Source organism: Ambystoma mexicanum, chromosome 5p, assembly GCF_040938575.1.
Source record: "Ambystoma mexicanum isolate Mex_15411 chromosome 5p, UKY_AmexF1_1, whole genome shotgun sequence".
In the NCBI taxonomy this organism is placed as follows: domain Eukaryota; kingdom Metazoa; phylum Chordata; class Amphibia; order Caudata; family Ambystomatidae; genus Ambystoma; species Ambystoma mexicanum.
The window spans coordinates 134,301,396-134,317,123 of NC_090930.1; positions in this window are offsets into that span (position 1 = coordinate 134,301,396).

Below are 15,728 nucleotides of genomic sequence, written 5' to 3' on the forward strand. Positions count from 1 at the left end.
GTTGTTCCAATGCCCTGTTGATACTTTCCTTGCACATGGGCGGTCACTGCGAAAAGAAATTCCCTCTCCTGGCTGCAAGGAAGAGGGTGAAGAAGAATGAGACTTAGCTTTTAAACAAGTATTTCTGGCTGGAGGTTTGCCCGCTGTCTTTGCCGCGTGGCTTTGACAGGGGACTTGTTGCCTCACTTTCGTGGATGGGTAGTCTTTTCTATTGTCGGTGGGGCCTTTCAAAAGGTCATTGGAGGAAATGGAAACTGCAAACACCTCACTGACTGTTTTGCCACAAATCTGACAAGTGGCTACTCCCAGCATTTTGTCTATGGTCTTCTTCAGGAAGCAGAATGTCATTCTTAGAACAGCTGCAGCTCTGCATTTAGAAACAGAAATATGCAAACAATTAGCAGAAGCATACACGTGATTTGAACAACATACACAGAAAGGTATTTCTGTTTTAGAGCCATCTGCAGGTTAAAGCATCATTATTCTCACTTGGAGAAAAAAGGAACCATGGCTTTACCTTGGTTAGTGACATAATTCAGGATGTGCAAGAGCCTACAGACTCATCAGGCAGAGATATCATGCCTTATGCATGCAACACTCCCTGCTTTATCAGCGGCTCAATATGTTTTAAGGGGATGCATATGCTTGAAATTTACCCGGAAGTTAAGCTCACAGAAAAATGTGTTGATTAATTAATGACACAATATTTTGTGAAACAGATTCACTGTGCTAACAAGTAGTACAACTCTGCCAATCTGAATGAGTTATAATAGTTACGGCAACAACACAAGGGAACGTGGCAGCACCCCAACTCACATTCAAAAATGTCACACAGAGACAATTTCCAATAGTGCACAATATGACCAGAGTTCTAAATAATGCCAAGTTCCACTCGAGCAGGAATATGCTATTTGAGTATTTGAAGTGCAAATATGCATAGTTTTTTTTAACTTAATCAAAAGTGAATGTGCATGTGCAAACGAAAACATCAAAAGGCCAAAGTTCAGACAGTGCATAAATTTCATTTTAGCCGAAACTCTGTAAAGTCCTAAGTCTTCACATTATCCCGTGATGAAAAAGCACGTGGAGTGTTACACATTTATGATGGAAACCCTGGGGAAAATACGCAAGGGTCAGAAGGAAACTTGCATATCACCCCATGCAAAGCTACATCAATTTTACTGCAATGCTATGTGCAATGAACATTAAATGCATTCAAAACATATATGTCACAGTCTTAACAGTGGGAAGGCAAGCAGTTGTTTCACTAACACCAAATTTAAAGTCACATGTTGTATCACTCAATCTGCATCAACACCCTGCATTATATAAAAAATTCCTTGTTTTTTTTGTAGACCTTTATTTACGCTTGACAGACAAAGGAGCACCATTATAATAACAGCATATGACTAAGTCTCACAGTCAATATCAATACACATCATTCTTGAACCCTTATGTCATATAGTACCCATGGGACGGGGCATCCATACTAGTGGGTGGTGTTTTAATGCCTACCGGTACATTACAGTCATTACATTCAGAAGTGGACTCATGGCGATTGCCTTTGGGCTAGGTGCACCAGCTACTCGCGCCATATCTCTTTGGGCTTGGACGTACTCGGTAACAGTCTTTTGGGCTTGGACGTACTCGGTAACATTCCGACGAATAGCTCCTCAAAATGTTCAACTCTTGTCAGTTCAGTCAGTCAATCTTTACCCAACGGGGGGGGGGGGGTTGGTCGGGGAACGCCTTTCCACTTCCCCAATATGCAGCGTTTAGCGATTAAGCATCCAATATTGAGAAAGGGTCTAAGCCGCCTCTACCGGGACGACCCTCCACGCTCCAAACAGTGCACCCATATGTGCGTATGACAGCATATCTAACACCTAAATCCAGAATGAATGCAGTTTACCACAGCTCCACAACATATGTAAGTCATCTGCATCTCCACTTTTACATCTTGGGCATCTACTGTGTTTGTCGATATACTTTATAAGTCTTGTTAGGGGTTTAAGTACAATCTATTCAGTATTTTGTACTGAATACATTTGAATCTGGTATTTAGGGACACTGTTTGGGATTAGAGAGCACATCTTATCCTATTGTTCATCAGAGAGGTCTATCACCATGCCCCTCGCCCACTCTTGGGTGTCCCTTTGCCTTCTCCCTTTGTTTTCCTTCTTTTCCCTCTGCTCTCTTTTGTCCCTAGATATTAGGATAACCAATCCTGTCAGGTACCCACTGAAGGGGATAATCCCTTGGGGCCTCACTGTGCTGGCAGTTAAAAGAAAGAATTCACAGAAGTCAACTCCACACTGTTTGCTGCGAGCTGCCATCGCAAATCGGTTATTCACAATACCCCGATAGGTGAATTTGTCAGAGTTCTGTTGCAGCTGTTCAGACCCAGAGATTTTTAAACAGGAATGCCAGCTTCTGAGAGACCGATTTCAGGACACAGGCTATCCAATTCAATGCATTGACAAAGCTCACAATCTAACCTCAAGGCTGGCGAGAGACAATACCTTAGTTGTTAAACCCAAAACAACCAACTCACTGTACAACAGTATCAGATTCTTGACATCATGCTTAAAAAACAACATTGGCACCTCTTGATGCTAAACAAGGATCTCTACAACCAACTTGACAAAACCCTGAAATTATCCACACAAGAGCCCCAACTCTAAGAAGCACGCTCAGTCCGTCCTTTCTGAGGAGTACCTTCACTAGCCAACCAGTGACATGGCTACAACTGCAGCGCCAGGGGTTTTCAAAGTGTGGCACCTGCAGGTATGTGTGAAGGTGCGCCTCCCCATGAATCCTGCGTACCTGATGTGTTGCTCTGTGACGGTCCAGGATAATTCTTCAGCCCGATGTCCAATCTGGTCCTGTGTAAGGCAATGCAGGAAGAAACCCCAGGAACCCAGGTCTGTGCAAGTATACAGATATCAACAGCCAAGGACCGGGAGGAGCTCCTTCCCAACACCACGGGGAAGGACCAACCACGGATTAGTGTGATGTCAGACAGTGCGAAGCACTGACGTGGAAGGCCCAAGAAAGAAGAGGGAAAAGAAGGAATACAAAGGGAGAAGGCAAAAGGACACCCAAGGAGGGTGCAGCACAAATGCAGAGCAGAAGATGACAAGATCAGAAGATCAAAAGATAAGAAGTCAAAAAGGCAAGGGAGCAGGAAGGAGCTGGCAAGGCACAGGGAAAGGTGATCAACAGCAGGCAGGGCCAGCTGCAAGAATTAGGCAAGCCACAAGGGAAGGAGAGCAGCAGCAGGCAGAACCAGCAGCAAGGAACAGACAAGGCACAAGGCAAGGTGAGCAGCAGCAGGCAGGGCCAGCAGCAACTAGCGCCCCTTTCTGAAACGGTTGTGACAAGCAGGGAACTGTTCCGGGGCCTCTTCATACTTCCAGAGGCTGGTGTGTGTATGACCGTTGTCATGGGCGACCGCCAACGCGAGCTTCACCGCACATGTGCGGAAACGGGCTGCTGATCCTGCATGCATGCACACAGAGTGAAAGATGGCGGACCCCATGAAGCAAGGTTGCCACATCAGAGCACGTCGTGGGTCCCCCAGCACTGGCCTGTCCCTGAGCCTCCAGGTAAGTCTCCTGGAGGGCATGGAGCGGCATGCATGGGAACGCCGCACTGTGACAGTATGCGCACATTGGCACACAAAAATTGATTGACCCTCAAGGGAAAACCATGAAGATAACTGACCAAATCAATTGCCGCTCCAAGTACGTTGTCTACGTTATTGTTTGCAACCGAATATATAGAGGCAGCACCATATGGTAACTAAGGACCTGCATCCATGAACATCTGTCCCCAACTGGCAGACAAGATCCTAAATTCCTTCTTACAACACATTGGCAAAGCCAACACCAATTAGCCAACAAGAAAGATTTGAGATTCATTGGCCTCAAGAAAATCTCCTTGTGGAAACGAGGAGGAGATAAGGAAAAGTTACTACGACAGACCGAATCAAGGTTTATTTGCCAAATGCGCACAACTGTCACTAGTCTGAACACAGATAATGAAATGGTCTTTTTCTATGATGTACTGACCTGTATAATGCCTTGAACTATGTGTATTATATATATATTTTTTTCTGTCTGTCAGTCTTACACTTCCCATAGAATAACTTCAGGTCCATGGAAGAGAGCAAGAAGGACTAAGATGCACAGCCTGACAAGTATCTTCCATTCTTACATATCCTTTGTTCGGCATATCAATGCTTAGACTGTCTATTTTGCATTTGAATTACTGTAGTCTGATTTTAAACAATTGATCCGCCTGCCTTACCCGTGGTAATGGGTCTGCTTACCCAACATACTCAAATAATTTGCATTTTGTGCCTTTTCAACATTTTGCACACTTTACTTAGTCCCTACACCATCTTGCAGGGCCAGTGTAATTTCTTCTAACTGAAGCACTCATATGCTAATTGTAAGGGAGGCAGGGTATCACAAGTATGACACAGACACAAAGGTAAAACCTTTATTAAAGTTTAAGTGGGGTTGGAGAAATTCCTACTTTGCCCTATAACTAAGATGGGAGTAGTCTCGACCATCAAATAATAACTAAAACAGTCCTAGTTGAGTCGGTCAAATCAGAATGGCCTATACTAACAAAAACCTAATGGCGCCCCTATGTCTTGTACAAAAAGTGTGAAAGGAGAATATGTATGCAAAGGAAAGTCAGTGTCCAAATATAAAGAATAAATGGGGTTTAGTCAGCGCTCCTGCCCACGTTGGACAACACAAAGTAATGCGGTCTCTGTCGGCAAGATGACACACTCTGGCTGAGGCTTTGAACACAAAGCCAGTTCAAGATGTGGATCAAGGCCCGCCTGGCCTTCCACATTAAAGTCTTGCTTTCCAATTTTCAAAACACAGTTCACCAAACGCTCACGTCAGTCCCCCTCTGTCGGGCTAAGACCTATTGAAGCAAAAGTTCACTTCAGTCCTCCTCTCTTAGGCTCGGACCTCTTAAAGCAAAACAAAAACACTTTCATGGGTTCCCTTCCCCAAGCTTATTACATCTTGCTTAAGGGTTCCCTTCCCCTAACTTATTACACCTGCGGTCTCCCTCAGTCGGGCTAGGACCGTTTCCTAATGTCGAAGACTTTAAAATGTGCATGGCTTTTTTTCGACAGACCTCTGAAGGACTACTTCGACTTTCCAACTTTCCAGTTTTCAATTCACACTCTTATGTTATTTGCCCCAATGCTTCCTGGTCTGGGCAGTTCACTGTATTATGCACCAAAGTTCAACTGTCACCTTTTCACTCTCACCTTTTCTCTGGGTCAATTTTAATCACATCGCTTTTACAGTTCATTCACTTTATTGCTACAAATTTTTCACCTTTCACAGAGACTTTAGAGTGGGCTACTTCATTTCGCCGGACCACTCAGTTTCTCAGTATCGCTGACTTTACAGCTATGGTTATTTCAAGGTTCATTCGCAGATGTGCCTTTCTTCGCATCTCATCCACCTGTGTGCAGCATTCAGTTATGCGATATAATGTTGCACTTCAATCCTTCTTTAGCACACCCTGGTCTCTCACGTTGCTTGCCAACTCGCCGGATGTGTGCGTTTCTTACTTGTCTTTACTATCTTCCAGTTTACGAGTCAAGGTTAGTACCACAAGCTTGGCCTCGCCTCCCGAACTCTGCCGTTCACCCGGGAGGGTTGCTGGCATCCTTGAAACACAATGCAGCCTTCTTGTTTGGGATTCAGCCTTCTCCACATGTCTTTCACAGCCTTCTGGAGGCAACAACCACCTGCAGGGAACGCCTGGGGTTCTCCACCCGTGGCTCTCGTCCCTCGGTCCGTTGCTCTGCTCCAGTAGGTTTGCCTTCGCCCTGGAAGTTCTGCTCTTACTCATGTTCCACTTGCTCAGAGTGTGCCTCTGTGTTCTGCCTCAGAAAAGCTCTTTGCCATCAGATATATGCACTTAGAGTCAAGTGCCTGACTTTGCTTGACCCAATTAGCGGGACATGTCCAATTGGAAGTGTAAGAGTTAGGGGGTGGAGAGTGGAACAGCGTAGGATCCTAGGAAATAGGAGGAATCATGGGTTAGAAAAGGGGAGGAATACTGCGTCTCGCTGCCGGCTGTGTCACCCCCACTCCCCGAAGACCTTACACCCAGGTGATCCTCCCGCACTGGTCCACCCCCAGGGTCTGAATACAAATACGATGGCCGTGCCCTGGCCACCTGAGAGAGAGATGCCCGAGGTCTAGCAGGTGAGACCCCCTTTGCTTTCTCACATAACCCAGCTCTTAATTAGTAGCATGGTTAGAAGTACTACAGTAGGTGACTATAATCGTGTCTTTTAGAACAGTGTCTATCCCATTCGTCTATGCTTTTGCTGACAATATTAGAGTCATAGGTATGATTGTATGCTCTTGTGGGAACAATACACTATCAGTGTAATTAGGGACCTGTAGCTTGGCCCCTCCAAACATGGCGTTGATCCAATGCCTGTTATTGAGTAATGACGTTGCCTGCATGCACGTGATGTCATAGTTACAACCATCAATTTTAAGACAAACCTAATGGAGGCCGCGATCGAAATGGATCGCGGCACGCCATCAGGCACAGTGATCCCGCACCAACAGGGGGACACACTTGTCCAGCACAGGTAGGGGTGCTCATTCTCAATGTCCGATTTGCTTTAAGGCTGCATCCATGATTAGCGATGTAGCTTCTTCGCATACGCGATCGCCGTACCTTGTGTACACTCGTTGCCAAGCAGCAGTAGTTTCAGATTACTAGACTTGTGTGGCTCATTGAGGGCAAACCATTTCATCACCCGTCAACAAAATATAATTTCCTAATTATCAAGACTAAGGTAAGGGGCATCTTATTTGCAATGCTTAACATATGTAGTTACATAGGTCTACACAACCCGCGTTATTGGTAGAGCAACTCTGGTCCGTAATAATCGGATTGCAGATCCCTCTAGCTTTATGATTGCCACATTATATCTTGGAATTATCGAGCATGACTCTGGTATGGGTGTAACACATGGAATTCTGGCAAGATTCCGAAATGACTTATAATTGTTTTTTTAAGATTTTGGGCTTGTGACCCTATATACAGTTCCTAAGCAACACGCATTGATCGTGTACATCACAACACATGCAAGGTGAATGCACAGTTTGCTTTTTGCAGTGTCCCAAACCAATACTGCTGACTAACTTCTGCATCGAAACAGTGATACCCAGGCATGTTACTCATCTCTCTTGTGTTTTTTTATACCATCCTATACAACCCCTTCCCATGTCCATCCCCTCTTAATCCCCCTCACTTTCACCTACATTATGTTCATAATGTAATTGGGTGTTCTTTTTTCTATTATGTATGACCATAATTTGCTTCAACAATTAGTGTCTTACACCTTGTGTTTTCTCTGACTTATGTTGGAATGTTAACCAACCAACTATTCTTGTCACCATAATGTTTCAACTATGTCTAGTGCCTCCTTTTGAAAAAGACCTTCCTAGGGTCAAAACACGTGGTAACATATTGGGCACAATGAGGATTAAATGCACTCATAAAAACACACAACATGAGTTGTCTCATTGAAAGAAGATCTCTGACTACTTGTGTTATGTGACCAGCGCCAATTCCAGTGTACCTGACTTAATTCAGTTCAACAGTGTTAAGGTCCTGGGTATGCCTTTTCGGTACCTGGGGCTGCTTAAGATCACGGCCTAGATACCAGCTACACACTTATTCTAGATTAATTTTGAGCACTGATCAGCGCAGAGTGAGCGGGATTACCCAGCCTTTGCATCCCTTTACTCTGGTACATTTGAGTTTACCAGGGCTCTGGCTACCGGGTGGGTATAGAGCAGTTTAATGTAATTTAGCATTTGAGAGCCAAGCCTGCATTTTCCCAATATCACAGACAAGTACTCCCATGACACTATGTCAAATGCTTTCTGCACCTCTAAGTTTACTGCCGCAGCAGAGGCCTAGCGGAACAATCGGGGCATAGCATTAAACAGGCAGCGGATGTTTAGCGTAGTGGACCTACCGGGGATGAAGAAAGAATGCCTGATCGCTGTGGACCAGGTATGGCAGTAGGGAGAGTAGTCTATTTGCAATGATCTTCGTGAAGATTTTAGTGTCCACATTAATAAGCGACAGGAGTCTATAGGACCCACAATGGTTGCCAGGCTTCCCTGGTTTAAGGATTATAGTTATTGAGGCCTCCCGGAGCGATTCCGGGAGGAGAGAGTTTTGCCGTGGTAGTTCCCATACCCATAACAGGTGGGGGGCCAGTATTGCACCATATGTCATGTAAAACTCTGCCATGAGCCCATCAGGGCCCGGAGCTTTGCCTCGGGGGAGCACCTTAAGAACTAGCATTATGTCCTCTATTGAAAATGGCATGTTAATTTGCGCCCTAGCACTCTCTGGCAATCGGGATATTGTCTAGCAGGGAGTGTATGGCCTGTTCACCTTTTAGTAGACTAGAGTAATTTAAGTTTTCATAGAATTGCCTGAAAACGCCTAGTATGCCCTGGTCCACACAGTTACAATCCACTGGCTGGTCGAGTATGCCATCAGTTTGTGTAGGGCCTTTCTCTGTGCCTATCAGTCTAGCCAGTGTTCTCCCCGGACGGTCCCTCTCGCTGTATCTTCTTGCAGCAGTGGACTTTGCAAAGTATCTGATTTCTCTCTGCATATGTTCCCGGAACTCCTCTAGAGTGGTGCGTATGTCATATAGTAGGGCAGGGTTCGACGTGGTAGTGTATGCATTTTCTATTTCCTTAAGTTTACTTTCACAGCGCCCTACGCCTCGCCTGATATGTTTTGAGAACCCCGAATTCCCTAGAGATGGCCATCCACCTGATATAAGCCTTAAATTCTTGCCATATTGCCATATGAGGCGGTGTCGGGGGTGTTGCGGATGAAGTAAGCGCATATATCAATCTTTATGTCCGCTCTAAACACTCTTTCTTGCAGTGCCTCCGATTTGAATCTCACCAAGGTTCGATTATGGGCATGGCTTCTCACTGTTATTCGCAGCATTATGGGAGAGTGATCAGAGAGTGTGCATGGGAGTATGTGTCATGACCTACAGAACACGCCCCTTTTGGACTTCCTGGTCCTAGTCTCAACAGGGTTTACACTCTCTGGTACTCCCAACATGGCCATCCACTGTGAAACACCTTCCTCGCTCAACACGTTGGACGTAGCGTGTTCTATTAATAGACCACGCCTCCCGCGGCTCCGTGCGTCTCAATGCTATTGCGAAGTGGCGACCAGACTTGTGCTCTGTAGCTTGCGGTATTGTTTCCCTTGGTTCTTTCCCAGCCAACCCCATTCCTAGTCCCTTTCCTTCCTTTCTTGATTCCTGGACTCGTGTGCTGAGTAGCGCACTCTGTAAATTTCCCGGATTCCTGGATCTTTGCATCCCGGAACTTTGAACGCACGCTGGAGTCGGAAGAGACTCGTGCAGCCTTATTCAAGACCTGATCCGTCCGCAAGAAGACATCGACCAAGAAATCCAGCAAAAATCGATCTCAGGTGAGAAGGGGGGAACTCCTTGACAGTATGCCTGCAGCCGGTACATTCCCATGAATTGTCGTGAGGTCACGAAGATGTCAATGCGTAATGCCACCTAGTGCACTGTAGGATAAAATGTGAATTCCTGCTTGTGTGGACGTAGTGCTCTCCATACATCCTGCATTTTCGAGTCCATCAATTTGGCTCTGCCGGCTGCGTGAAGCTTTAGACGGGGGTCTATGACCAGCTCTTGTCATTTCTAGCCGTTGGTCTAAAATAGGGTTCATGTCGCCTCCCCAGATAGAGGGTGCCATCAGGTATATATCTATAATGGACACCACATCTTCATAGAAATCAGGGGGATCGGAATGCATTGGAGGACTGGTTCCCGCCCTTACCCATGGCGCCTCTAACAGATCTGATTCTGCACAGTGTGATTAGTGATGGGGTGGAGGCAGGTATCAGGGCTATATGATATGATATGCCATTTATACCCTGCCTATTCACAAGTGTTTCAAGGCGCGATGAGGAAAGGGAGGGGAAACAAGGGAAGATCGACAACAATCTTACTAGGCCAGGTGACAATGAGATCGTGCAAGTGCAGGGAAATGGCAAAGGGGAAAAGTGCAGTGGGGAACGGGAAGGGGGCAGTGCAGTACAAGGGAACGACAGTAAAAAAAAAAGAATAAATAAAAGTAATAAGTATAAGTAAAAAGTGCGGCCAGCTGGTGGCAAGTGCAAGGGTAAGGCAAGTGTTGGTAAGGGACTGTAGTGATACAGAAAACAGTCCCCAAGTGCGGGGGTTGCCAGGGAGGCAATGCAGATGTGCAGCTGGCGGGGTGGGGGACCTGGGCCCGAGATCAGAGGGTTGGACAGGTGACCAGTGCAGTTTCAGTTTTAGCCAGGAGTTCAGCAAGGGAGAATAGGAGAGAAAGCAGAAGCAAAGAGGAAGGTTTTGATGTGCTTCCGGAACCGGAGATGGTTCTCCTCAAGTTTCAGGGAGGCAGGGAGGCTGTTCCAGAGGGAGGCCCCAGCTGAAGAAATATCTACCACCAACTCGTTGCTTGGAAAAGCGACTGACCTTGTGGGAGGTGGAGGTGGATGAGCGAAGAGCTCAAGAAGGAAGATATTTAGGAAGAGAGTTGAAGGTGTTGAGTCCCCAGTCCCCAGAGGCCTTGTGGACAATGCAGAGGGTTTTGAACTTAATCATCGCAGCCACTGGGAGCCAGTGCAGAGATTTTAGATCTGGAGAGATACGATTGCTAGCTTGAGGCCAAGGACAAGTCTCGCAGTCCTGTTCAGGATGAGTTGCAGAGGGCGGAGAGTAGAAGCAGCCAGATTTAGCAAGAGACTGTTGCAGTAGTCCACCCTAGAGAGAACCGGAGCTCTGGAGACAGTGAGCTTCTGGGGAAGGAGAGGAAAGGAAGAATACCTCTGAGGAGGTGCAGCTGGCAGTGTGACATCTTAGAGATGTCAGAGATGTGAGAAGAGAAGGAGAGTGTGGAGTCGAAGATGACCCTGAGGGTTTTAGCCTCACAGGTGGGAGCAGGAAGAGGGTCAAGAGAGGCGGGCCAGAGAGTGACAGGAAAGGAGGGTGTAGGTGTACCAATAAGGAGAATCTCAGTCTTATTTTGGCATATGCCAAAATGATTGTTGCAGCGGGGTGTTGGGCGGATGATTCTAGAAGAAAGTGGGAAGACTCCATTGTCGTCCCAATTACAGATGCTATCTGGCGCTATTGCTGCACCCAGATGAAAGGGGTGGGGCTCGACAGTAGATTTAAGTTAATTTTCTTTAAATAATTGCACCAGTTTTATTAATCCCCGGCTGATCTACATACATTCTTCTCTCAGGCATCAGATGCTTGTTGGAGATGTGGGTTGTTGCTGGGCACATGTATGCATCTGTCATGGCAGTGCCCTCTGATTTACGATTTTTGGGTGGAGGTCTTTGGTGCTTTAAGTGTGATCATGGAAGAGAGTATTACCCCATGCCCTATACTAGCGCTGCTGAGATATAGTAAGAAAGTGGTGAGGTATGTGAGGCACCTTACGGCCTACTCTTGGTCCTGGCGAAAAGAAGGGTTGCTATGGTGTGGGATAGGAGTCGTCCTCCAAAGCATGAACGGTGGAAAGCCGATATATTGTACTGCCATGATGGAGGGACTGAAAACAGTGCCACGTTGCACCCGTCTGCGCAGCCAAGACACATTTGGGGACCATATGTGGTGTACTTAATGTGTGATGCTTGCTGCTCCCCTGATAACGCCATAGTCTCATGTTGATGATTATTTGCAATGATTGTCATGGTATCACTGTCACCCCCTTAATTTGCATGATTTGAATGAAATTGCTGCCCACTGTTCTTGTTTTGTGTACTTATAATTAATTTAAAAAGAGGTATAAAACAAAATTAAAAAAATCAGGGGTGTTAATATTCAGGCCATAAACATTCCTTGTAAATCTGAGTGATTTATGGCTCAGGGTCAAAACCCCCCGTGATTGAGTTGAGAAGGATGTAAAAAACCTATTGTTTCCCCAAGATGCGGCCACACTTTTGTTGGTGGCTGCTGTGGTGTGAGTCTCCAGAAGGAAGAGGACACTGATTTCGTGCCTATTGACATATGCTATAATCGTCCTGGTTTTAGTGTAGTTCCCCAACCCCCGGACATTCCATCTCATCATATTAAATGTTTATCATTTCACTATATCATCAATCTACCATTTTTCAACAATAGCCAAATGGTACATACATGTCATCAACAATGTGACCGTGCCCCTGAAAAGCCCAATCTCTGTCTGCCAAGACATCTTTTTATAACTTGTAACCCCCAAAACAACAGGGTGATGTCTACCCACCCATAGTTCCAGCCCCAACAATCAACTTGGCACCCCTGCATGGGGGACACTGCTTTTAACTTGACCAGCTCTCGTTGCTAACACCGGCCCCTACTCAAGTGAATATGTGAACGTATACTCACTTCGCATGCCCCCTAAGAGGTGGACCAGACTAAGAAAAGTGGTCAGTGGCAACCACCTGTAAGGTAAGGTTAGGCCGTAGGGCTCCCATGGCATTATTATAGTACTTGCCGTGAGCTTTTAGTCAGCAAACGTTCGGTCTTGAGGGCCCCAGGTGTTCATAGCATTGTTCTCTGCTCTGCCTGCAGCTACACAGGGGAGGGGAATTTTCGCCTCGATGTAAGCCGCCACCTCTTCTGGCAGCAGGAATAAGTGTGTTTTTCCATTGTGTTTGAATCTCAGGCGTTCCAGGATTAGCATTGCGTATTGGACATCCCTATCCCTCAGAAACTTCTTAACTCCAAGGAATGGTCTGAGCTCTATCTATAGGGTAAATGTGCGTATTCGCTGACTCGTAGCGCAGAGGGCCCTTCTCTCTAGCCACCCGGAGGATGAGGTCATAGTCAGGATAATTCAATAGTCTCACAATTACTGGCCTCGGTGGGGCCCCTGTTTTGGGTCTCGCTGAAGGTGACCTGTGGGCTCTCTCCACCATGAAAGAGGATGAAAAGGTAGGTTTTCTGGAAGGTTCTTGAGTAGTGTTTCAATCACTTCTTCCATGGGACCCAGGCCAAATGTTTCTGGTAGTCCGACTATGCAGCCATTATTGCACTTGGAGCGTGACTCATGGTCATCACAGCATTGCAGTGCACGTTTGAGATCTTTGGATATTGCGGTTACTTGAGTCTTCAGTCCCACAATGTCATCCTCCGTCTTTCCAATCAGAGTTTCTACCTCCATGATTCTAGCGCTTTTGCGCTTCATCTTTGCATTTAGTGTAGTGATGTTGGCGGTTATTGCATCTAGTGTACCACTGACAGTAGCAAATTCCGACTGCGTACTGTCCATTATTTGTCAGAGGTCAGTCATGTCGGTGGCAGGGGACTCCGTAGTATGACTTGGCCCTTTATCTGATTCTTGCCTGGACGTTCTCACCTGTCTGGTAAAGGCCTCCATATTGCTCTGCTTTTTGTTCACGCCACCACCTTTCGTTATCGTGTGGGGAGCGGCTCAGATCCGCTGCTGATCTCAGATCGGCATGTGGCAATGAGCATGCTGTGTCACCAGAGCACCTTGGAATACTGGAGGGGAGGGGGCGGTCGCAATGTCTTCAGGGCCCAGGAAGCAGTCCGCCACTACTCCCATTGCTCCCAGGGTACCATGACTTCACTTGCCAGTTGTTATGGGTTGGAAGAGGGACAGGACCCTGCCATAGCCTTGTGTTTAAATGGTTGCTGTCTGTCAAGGCCCCACACCGATGTGGTTCCTCTATGACCTCCCTCTGGAGCTCCTCCATCTGTGTGGGGGATAAGCATCCTCTGTTTAGCGATGACCCTCTCCCTCCAGCCCATGGGCTCCCTTTCTCTCCAACCCCTCTAATACAGCCTCATTCCCCCTAATGGTCAGGTTTGTAAGGTCAAAACCCAGCGAGAGGAGCCCCATAGCCTCATGTAATAGCAGCCCCTTTACATTGCTAGATGACAGGCATATATACACTTTATCTGCACAGTTTTTGAATGGGAAGGCCACAAAGTCAAAGTCCCAGGTTTCAATGGGCCTCATTTTCATAATGATATGATTGGTTATTTATTTATTTATTGCAAGAGTCCTAGTATATTGTGCCTATTCAAAATAAAGCCATCCTGCGCAGTGAACATGTGTTCCAAACGAATGGCGTACTTAAGTTCCTTTGCTGCCTTAGATTGCGTACCACTGAGGCCCTCTCTGGGCGATGTGAAAAAGTCATTCTCTAGACCAGTGATCATACGGCCCTCCTGTTTCGCGAGGACTATACATTTTTGCAGATTTGGTTGGTTTCCTGGTGTCCTTGTTTCTAAAGCACTACCAGTGGACCCCCCTTAAACCACCTGAAAAAATCTCTCTGCTCTTGGTGCTGGTTGAATTCAGCTCTTCCGCTTGGGCGTCTGATCTAGAGTCTATATAGGACTGCTTTGGTAACCCAACTTTGTCACTCAATAAGGCATTACGTGTTTGTTCCAACATCAGGAATGGTTCCGTAAGAATCAGCGTGGTTTTTGAAAGGCCATTTTGCCTACTTGTTCCATTCCTGTTCACTGTTTCCGTTTGTGGAGCAGCTCTGCCCCCCTCAACCTGTACTTTGGAGGTGTTCACACATGCCACTACTCACCTCCACTCTGCTGTCACCTTTGTGGTTGGTGTTGCTCGTTCTTTCTGCTTAAATTGCATTGATCCGGTTTGCCCAGTCAGTTCAACTTCCTGCGCCTGATCCTTCCATGAAGTGTGAGATAAACTCAGGAGGAGTTTGACAGAGGCCGATGGAGATGCCTCTCCATCTGAAATGTCTCCCCCCGGGTGGACGTCAGTCAGAGATCTTCTTGGCAAGTCTTCTTTCATGCACACGCCCCTCACTGACTGTGTGCTCTTCTGACTTAGCTCTGTGGAGCTTGGAAGAGATAGATGTCTTAGGAATTTTCTCGCTCCATTTGACCTCTTTCTTTTACCCCGGGGCTCATGTTTTGACTTCTTTAGTATGTGGGATTGAGAATGTCTCAGGTTCTGCTTTTTCAACTTTTTCCTTCCAAAAATAGGATATTCTTTGTGTGAAGGATCCACCACTTCCTCCTAAAAGTCGTTTAGTATCTCCTCTACTCGTGAGGTGTTACGTAAGACTACCCCTTCATCTACAGCAGCAGGAAATGAGTATGCCCTGGAGATAAGTCCCTCAAAGCGCAGAGAATCTCCCATCTCCCGTGTGTGTGTGAGACTTAATTACAATAATGCTCTAATGTATATTTTCTGAAAATGTTTAATAAAATGTTTTCTTAAAAAACAAAAAAAACTAGCCCTTCAGCTGTATGCAAGGCAGTACAGTCCAAGCAGTCAGGGCAACCCTTTTGGGGTCCCCCAGATTTTTGGACCTCCGTTGATGTTCCCACCGCTAGGCCCTGAGTTGTCAGGGAAGCCAGGTCCTCACTCTGGCATGTTACAGGGGTTACTTTGTCCCTTGCCAGGGGTTTGATACACCGAGGCTCAGTTCCCCCACCTCTTACCACCTGGGCTTGAGGGAGGGTGCCAGATTCCCCAAGCTCCTTCCATAGTGGTTTCCTCCTGTTACGTTCCTCGGTCAGGGATTCCAAGGTCGACATCACAAAGCTTTCCAGAAAAGTTAACTTGGTGTGCATCATGGTCAGCATTGTA